Below are 8,537 nucleotides of genomic sequence, written 5' to 3'. Positions count from 1 at the left end.
ACAAACTGAAACTTGTCTAGTCTGATTCCAAATGTTGGTGCAACTGAATGAATTTACTTACAACTATAATGAATTCCATCTTGCTCAAAACATTAGAGACTACTGCACCTCCATCACCAAAATCATCCTAGTAATTAATTTAGTCCATCTCTACATTTGATTTATCAATTTCTCTGAATCATATGCTCAACAATATATGTCATTGGATAAATTCTGCATATCCTTGCTTCCTGGAAGAGTAGGATCAGGAACATCACTGTTCACTACTTTATCAAATATCAACACCTGTTCTTTGCACCAGTGTTTTGTAGTTTCCTATTCTTTGATTACTTCTTATCACCTCCTTGGTTTTATGTGTATAATACATCCCTCAACTGTTTATTAGCTTAAACTTGAGAACTGTTAACATATATTCTTAGCTTATTTAATCTGGTAACATAGTCCACAGCAGTCAGAGACAGTAGTGCCTTTTAATCACAATGTGAATCCCAGTTCTGCCTCTCAGAAACTAAGTGATCTTGGCCAGATTACTTCAGCTTTCTGAGCTCTATTCTTTTGTAAAATGGAATAACAACTTCTCACAACATAATTCCAAGGGTCAAATGAAATAATTTAAAAACACTTGCAGGGGATCCCTGGGTGGCGCAGCGGTTTGGCGCCTGCCTTTGGCCCAGGGCGTGATCCTGGAGGCCCGGGATCGAATCCCACGTCGGGCTCCCGGTGCATGGAGCCTGCTTCTCCCTCTGCCTATGTCTCTGCCTCTTTCTCTCTCTCTCTCTCTCTCTCTCTGTGTGTGTGTGACTATCATAAATAAATAAAAAATTTAAAAAAAAAAAAAAAAAAAAAAAAAAAAAAAACACTTGCAAACCGTTATGAACTAATCCTGTGTGACTTCACAGTGACCATGAAGTATCAAGAATGTCTTGTATTGAACACCAAAATTCTATTTCTTGGCTTGTGTACTACTTTGTGTAAGATTATATAAATGTTTGTCATCTAAGTTCCATCTAGACAGTGATCTTTTTTATTAAAAAAAAAGAGTTATTTATTTATTTGAGAGACAGAGAAAGAGAGCATGCTTGGGCTTGCAGGGGTGGACGGGACAGGAAGGGAGGGACAGAAGGAGAGGGAGAGAAGCAGACTCCCTGTTGAGCATGGAGCCCAATGAGAGGCTCGATCTCAAGACCCTGAGATCATGACTTGAGCTGAAATCAAGGGTCAGGTGTTTAACTACACAAGCTCCCCAGATGCCCCTAGACTGAGAGCTTTTTAAAAGCTGGTCCTATACTTTATTCTTCTCTGTATCACTGTGCCAAATATAGTTCCTATCGCGTAAGTGATGGGATAAACTGGTAACAGAAGTTGTTCATTCTATTTCTTTCCTTTTTTTTTTTTTTTTTTGTTCATTCTATTTCTATCAGCCAAGAGATTTAGTATCTAGTGGACTCTAACTGGAACTGGTGCCACCCCTCCAGAGTGGGAAAGGAGAGCCATTTACAACTGCAATAATTGTACTTATTTTTTTTAAAAGTCAAATCCTAAATAAATAAACAAATAAATAAATAAATAAAATAAAAATTTAAAATCCAAAAAGGAGTTAAATCTTTATGGTAAAAAATCTTATTTGTTCATATTGTTATTAAGTCGTGGGCAAGGTCATATAATGCCCAAATGCTAATAAAAGAAATACACTTTACTAATTTGAGATAATACTGTGCTGTCTATGAAAAAAAATATTCTTACCTTGCTTCTTAGGGAAAATTACTTTGGCAATCAAGCACAGCACCTGCTGGAGGGCAGACTAAACAAAAATTAAAGGATTTTACTTTTCCCCCATACATGGAGCAAAAGGCCATCTCCTCCATCTCCAGACTGGATACAGTCCAAGCCTGAAGCCCTCAAGACACAGGAAGGAATGGTAATGGAGGTGAGCATGGAAACTCCAGTCTAAGAGGGAAGGAATAGAGAAAAAGATGAGAAACTTAGAAAAGTTGACTATAAAGTATCAAGGAAAGAGAAGTCACTCAAGAAAGAAGGAGGCTTTTTGAAGGCCTGATTACGTGAAGGTTCCTTCTGTGGTACTAGAGAAAAAGAAAGTAAGACGGTCTTCACTTCTGTTTTTTCTTTACAGTTCTGGTGTTTTGAGACCTAGAAGACTCTTCATTAGTGAACTTGAGAAATCTCTACAATAATCAGATACGCACTTGTGCTGGAAGGAGATTGCCTGACAATGGATTATAAAGTGGAGCTATGTCTGTTTATGAAGCAGAGGTACAGGGACACCATCAGAGAAGATCCCAGGCAGTGAAAACCTTCTTCTAATGAGAGGAAGAAATAGATTTTGATGCTCTACAAGTTGGTACATGAATAAAAGAAAGAATAGAGAATCCATGAGGAACGAATGACCTGTTCAGCTTTCAATTTTCCTTACTTGCCTCTGTCTGTGTCATCCTGCTTCTGGCTATTTTGTGTGCCATGGGTGGTTCCTAAACATTTGGATATTACAGAATAGTAAAATATCAAGAACTATTTTGTAGGCTGATATGCACGTGCCATCATTTTTTCCAAGTTAGTAGATTTTCAAAGTATCATCTACTATGATATCATTTTACAAAAGAAAAGCTATTTTAACCCTCCAAAATCCTCTAATCTCAGACTTTTAAAATTGAAGAATTTGAACTTTTTTGAAAATAAAATTCTTTACACTATTATTACTTCTCTTATTTTGCTCAGACAGGTTTCAACTTAGTTATGAACTGGAGTTTGTGAACCACTTCCCTAGACTTTAGACCAGAGCCAAGACAGTTCTCTACATGAAGAAACCTTTCATCTCTCAGATACACAAACCCATTAACACTATTATAATACTAGTATAGTGCATAATGAGGTTTGCTCATAGGAATTTGCCTATATTTGCCCATTTTGACCTACAAAAATATTTCATACTGTTCAAATAAATATCATGATCTTTTTGTCTGCACTTGACCATTTTATAATGTCGAATAAATGTTAGAACTATTACAAATGTATTCACAGCAATTCTGTGGCATTACATATTTTCTGAGGAAAGTGTTTAATAATTCTTCACAAATGAACTAGTGTTTTGGTTTTTTTTTTTTTTGAAGGGGGTGGATTTTTAAAGTGCTACTTACTATATTCTGCACAGTTACTGGAAGACTTTATAAGGGAAAAAAAAAAAGAAATGTTAAATCTTTTAAATATCAAATATTTAATCACTAAATCTTCACTTATGTCCATTACAACAAATCAGGCTTTCTCTAAATTAACTAAAGATTATCAGGTACATACCACAATGTTTAGTACATAATAAACTTTCTAAAACCACTAAAGGTTAGTTAGTATCTTAAGGATTATTTGGGGAGGGGGGGAATCCCTGGGTGGCTCAGTGGTTGAGCATCTGCCTTGGGCCCAAGGTGTGATCCTGGAGGCCCGGAATCGAGTCCCACGTCGGGCTCCCTGCCATGGAGGAAGCCTGCTTCTCTCTCTGCCTGTGTCTCTGCCCCCCCCCCCCCGCCTCTCTCTGTCTCTCATGAGTAAATAAGTAAAACCTTAAAAAAAAAAAAAAAAAACTGGAAGTGTTCCCTGTTTTAGAGTATTGGGAAGGAAGTACACCTTCTCTTTACCTTCTCTCATTTCTTTCCCTGGTGGTAACCTATCTGATTGGTGGGACTGAGAAGACCATCTTGTGTGTGTAGAGCCCAGGGTATTCTTGATTGTCTTTCTTTTGGGGCCAGATCTGCCCAAAAGTTTTGGGTCCTCTCTCCTCCAGGAACATGTGATCTCTGTACAGAGTGCTCATTTCATGAGGCCTTGCCCCTGGGGGCCAGGGGCATAGAATTCTAGATGCTTTCTGCTACTGGAAGGAAATCTCAACTATAAGGAGGAAGGATAGGAAGTTAGCCCACTTTGGTCTTCTGTCCAGATGTATGTGATCCTAATTCAGATGTAGATTTAACTCTACATTAGCATTCACTCCTAAAGCCCTTATTATTTAATGAGTCTTGAGTATGAACTCAGTAATAAGAGGGCTCTCAATTGGACAGATATAAGATCTTTTCATCCACTCTACGTTAAAGGATTTCAGGTATTCTTTACTTTTATTGCAATATGGCCCTGAAAATTATGTCATAAAGTGGATTGCCATCAAGCAAACTATAAAAAACCATAGTGTGAGTAGGGGTTGCGAGCCACGGGGCACACTAGAGCCAAGTACAACGCATCGAAGGTCAAAACGGATTCTCATCTCCAAAGTTGAAGTTACCTGCACAGTAGCAAGCAGAACAGATAGAAATTTCCAGGCTTCTCCCCACAGAGGCCTTCTCTGATAAACATTTCAAAGCAATAATTATAGAAGCTGGGCTCTGGTCAATTAAAATTACATTTCAAATATTATAATGGGTATGATGTTCTCCACACAATGATTATACTAGGATCAATGTATTATTAGCATATAAATATATAATTCTAAGTCATGCTGTATGTAAATAATTAATTTTATAGCCTCAAAATCTGACCTAAAACTAATATGCAAACTGTAATACACATCAAATACTTGATTTAAATTAATTTTGCTCGAAACCAGTAATTCAGAAAGATGTAAGTGAAATGGTTTGGCTAGCCCAGGGCTCTCAAAGTGGTTGCACATGTAAGTCGAAACTGAGTTTTTTTCTCTCAAAAAATTTCAATACAGCTGGCAGAGAAATTCATTCTACTGCCCTTGGATATGAACTCAAAGCACTAAACCAGGTGCTCAGTGAAGGTTTGTTGTTGCTGCTAATGATAGGGCTTCTCTGAGTGGAAAGCATTTTAAAAGTCAGGGATGACCCTACATGCCTCTCCCTCCCCCCTTTCTGAGGCCGTATTTTATCTTACAAGGTCCTTCACACCAGGCCCTCAGAACCAGTAGCACCACCAGGAAAGATGGGGCATTGATTCTCATTTGCCCTCCGCCTACTTGACATTTGTTACCAAAGATCAGATGCCATGAGCAATTACCAGTTCATTAGCATGCTGGATTATTTAGGATAGGGCAACTGCCATAAAAGAGATCTAAATAAATAAAGTTTTACCATAGAAGTAAATATTTTTTTTCTTCTGTTCTATTCTAACTGTAAAAATATAGGACTCCAACCATTGAAGCTAAAACACTAGAACTTGCAGTACAGTTCTGAGAAAAGTATGACATCGATCTCTCAGATTTAAAGTTTAGACATTTTTTAAAAAGACTTCTAGTTCTTGCTCATGTAACAGCAGTTGAGGCCGTAGCAGTCAGTAGCTCATCTTCCCTACAGACTGGGTCACCGAAAGACCCAAGCTCCTTCGTGGCTTGGCCAAGTCGTAGGGCCTACGTATGTCTGCATCTGATGATCAGAAGGAGGAAGGCAATGGAGAGGCCTGTGCAGAAAGTTTTTGTGTAATAGACTGGAAAGTGGCACATGGCACTTCTGGTCCATTCATTGGCTAAACTTGATCTCATGACCACACTCAACTGCAAAGAAAGCCAGTAGAAATAGTCCAGCTTTATGCCCTGGACAAACAAATCTATTTCAATAAATAGCTGGTAGTCTCTGACACACCCTATCTTCTCAAAAGAAGATTTAAAACAGGAATCATGGGGCAGCCGGGTGGCTCAGCGGTTTGGCACCTGCCTTCAGCCCAAGGTATGATCCTGGAGACCCAGGATCGAGTCCCATGTCAGGCTCCCTGCATGGAGCCTGCTTCTCTCTCTGCCTGTGCCTCTGCTTCACTCTCTCTCTCTCTCTCTGTGTGTCTCTCATGAATGAATGAATGAATGAATGAATGAATAAATAAATAATCTTTAAAAAAAAAGAAACAGGAATAATGAACTCAGGGGCCTACAATGGACAAATAGAGAATAAAAATGAGCGATAAGGGGCCTGGCTGGTACTGTCCACAACTGAAAAGCATCTCTAGTCCCCATACTCAAATCCAGCAGATTGTTGCTCTGAAAAAATGGTGACAGGATATTGTCAGATTTGATTTTTCAAGAAAAGCCAGAAATCTGGTAGGTTTTTTTTTAAGGTGAATTCTTCCATTATTAAAATGTTAGCAACTATTCAATGTCTTCAAAAATAATCTACAGGCCACACAAATGTTTCTGTATGTCTAATTGTCCCCAAAATACATAAGTTGAAAACTACTTAAAAAATTTATTTCCGTTGCCTTCATGGATGTATCTTGCAAGAAGTTGTTGTGGCCAAGTTCAAAAAGGGTGTTGCCTGTGTTCTCCTCTAGGATTTTGATGGAATCTTGTCTCACATTTAGATCTTTCATCCAATTTGAGTTTATCTCTGTGACTGATGTAAGAAATGGTCTAGTTTCATTCTTCTGCAAGTGGCTGTCCAATTTTCCCAGAACCATTTTTTGAAGAGACTGTCCTTTTTCCAGGGACAGTCTTTCCTGCTTTGTCAAAGATGAGTTGACCATAGAGTTGAGGATCCAACTTCTGGATTCTCTATTCTGTTCCATTGATCTCTCTGTCTGTTTTTGTGCCAGTACCACACTGTCTTGCTGACCACAGCTTTGTAGTACAACCTAAAATCCAGCATTTTGATGCCCCAGGCTCTGATTTTCTCTTTTAATATTCCCCTGGCTATTCGGGGTCTTTCCTGATTCCATACAAATCTTAAGATGGTTTATTCCAACTCTGTTGGCAAATTGAACTCTAATTAAAAAAAAAAATTACCAGGTTCTAAAAACAAACTAATTTCTAAAAAAAAATACACCATAGTACTATGATGCATGCTTGCCTAGGCTAAAGTTTGAAAAAGAACAAATACATTTCAGAACAGAGGAATGGGTATTAGGTTATTAATGAGTTAACCACGCGCTACATGAGTAGCACAACCTAATGTAAAGCAACCAATAGCAGAGACTAACTATACTTTTAAAAGTCCTATAAATAAGGAAAGGAATCATGAGTAGACAATAATACTTCTTAGTTTATTAATTACTTGGAAATTATGATTTGTTTAATCATTTAACAAATTATTTCTATATGTACCAGATATTGTTAGCTGCTGCAGAGAAAATAGGAACAACCCAGATTAAACTCTTCCCTTGAGGAATTTAAACTTTAATAGAATAACAGTACAGAACAAAATGTAATCTGAGGTCAAAAGAGAAAGAACCATAAGTGAGTTGTGGCCATAAAGGTCAGATGGGGAACAGATTCTGTCCAGATAAGGAGGATCAGAAACGGCTTCATGGAAAGAGTGGCTTGTGAAGACACGTGAAGATAAGATGTGGTTACGTAGCAACGGGAGGTAGGGGCCCCATGTAAAGCGGGAGCATTAGCAAAGACATGAAACTGGGAAAAGGAAAGGGAATGTGGGACGGTGCTGGGTTGGCTAGAAACTGAGATACCTGAAGGCAACTAAGGAAAGACTATACGAGTTTAATGATTTATTCTTTCAGTGATTAGTAACATCCTTGAAGCTCATCAACGGGAATGTTTCCCGCTCGACAGGATAAATCTTCCATAATAAAACTGATGCCAATGGTTTATAGAAAATAGGTAAAATGCTACTGATCTAAATTTCAGTGACTTCAAAAGAGTGATTTTACAATTGCTACTTGTTTTCCAGTCTAATTATATATGGTATTCTTCTGATGTACTCATGATATATCCTGCAACAACTCCAAGTGTTTCACGAACTTCTTGTACCAGAAATCTGCAATAAGTCAGAACCTGAGATTTCTGGTTCCAAGCTGCTTTTATTGTATCAGTCACCTCCTGTTCAGATTTCCAATAGGTTACATTTGCATGGTTCCATCTGTCTAATTTATGATCTCTTCTTAAGGCCATATTGTTTCAGTGACATTTGGGCACCGTCCAAATGGTGGCTTCCATATATCTCCAGTTGGTAGGAATTACCTCTGCAGGCAATTTCTCATAATAAGTAGTCTCAAAGATATTCCTGTTCATTTTAAAGAAACATTTTGATATTTCTTGTCCTGGACTTATAATTTATATTTGTTTTTGCAGGTCAGATAAATCCGTAAATCTGTTCCTAAGCCAATTTAACAGTATTGGCCAAAGACATCACAACATCTTCTACTGGAGTTAGAAATATCCTGATGTTTGACAAGTAGCAGGAAGCAGTAACTTTTTAACTGACGTTGAAGCAGAATAGATTCTCCAGGTGTGTAATATTTCCCATTAGCCATTCTGAAACCACTTCACTCAGCAAGATAACTAGCTCCATGTTGATAGTCTTCAATTTCCATCTCTCATCAAATCTTGTCAAACCCACAGGCAACACCACTATTGCTCCCCTCTGTTATTAAGATGTTTCTATTTAGAACAGTTATAAGCATAGTTTCCTTTATATTACTAGTTTTAGGGAATAAAATGTATGGTTTATTGGGCAAGATTTTTTTAAATCAGGTTTTATAGTTCCAAACCAGTATATTTATTGTCATTATTATTTTTTTTTACCATTTTCAATTTGAGCTTGATATTGTCAGTGTTGTTGCTATTAGTTGTTATTACA

The 8,537-nt window shown here is 37.7% G+C and overlaps 1 long non-coding RNA gene across 1 annotated transcript; it reads left to right on the top strand.

Annotated features, from left to right (window-relative positions):
* The first annotated feature begins 1,761 nt into the window (after window positions 1-1,761).
* LOC125755899 (uncharacterized) lies at window positions 1,762-2,164 on the top strand. Its single transcript, XR_007413385.1, has 2 exons — window positions 1,762-1,927; window positions 2,132-2,164. It is a non-coding gene; the product is annotated as an uncharacterized LOC125755899 (long non-coding RNA).
* Window positions 2,165-8,537: the final 6,373 nt, after the last annotated feature.

The sequence above is a fragment of the Canis lupus genome, chromosome 10, assembly GCF_003254725.2.
Source record: "Canis lupus dingo isolate Sandy chromosome 10, ASM325472v2, whole genome shotgun sequence".
Classification (NCBI taxonomy): Eukaryota; Metazoa; Chordata; class Mammalia; order Carnivora; family Canidae; genus Canis; species Canis lupus.
The sequence above is the reverse complement of the archived record's forward strand: the minus strand, read 5'-3'. Positions and strand labels throughout refer to the sequence as shown.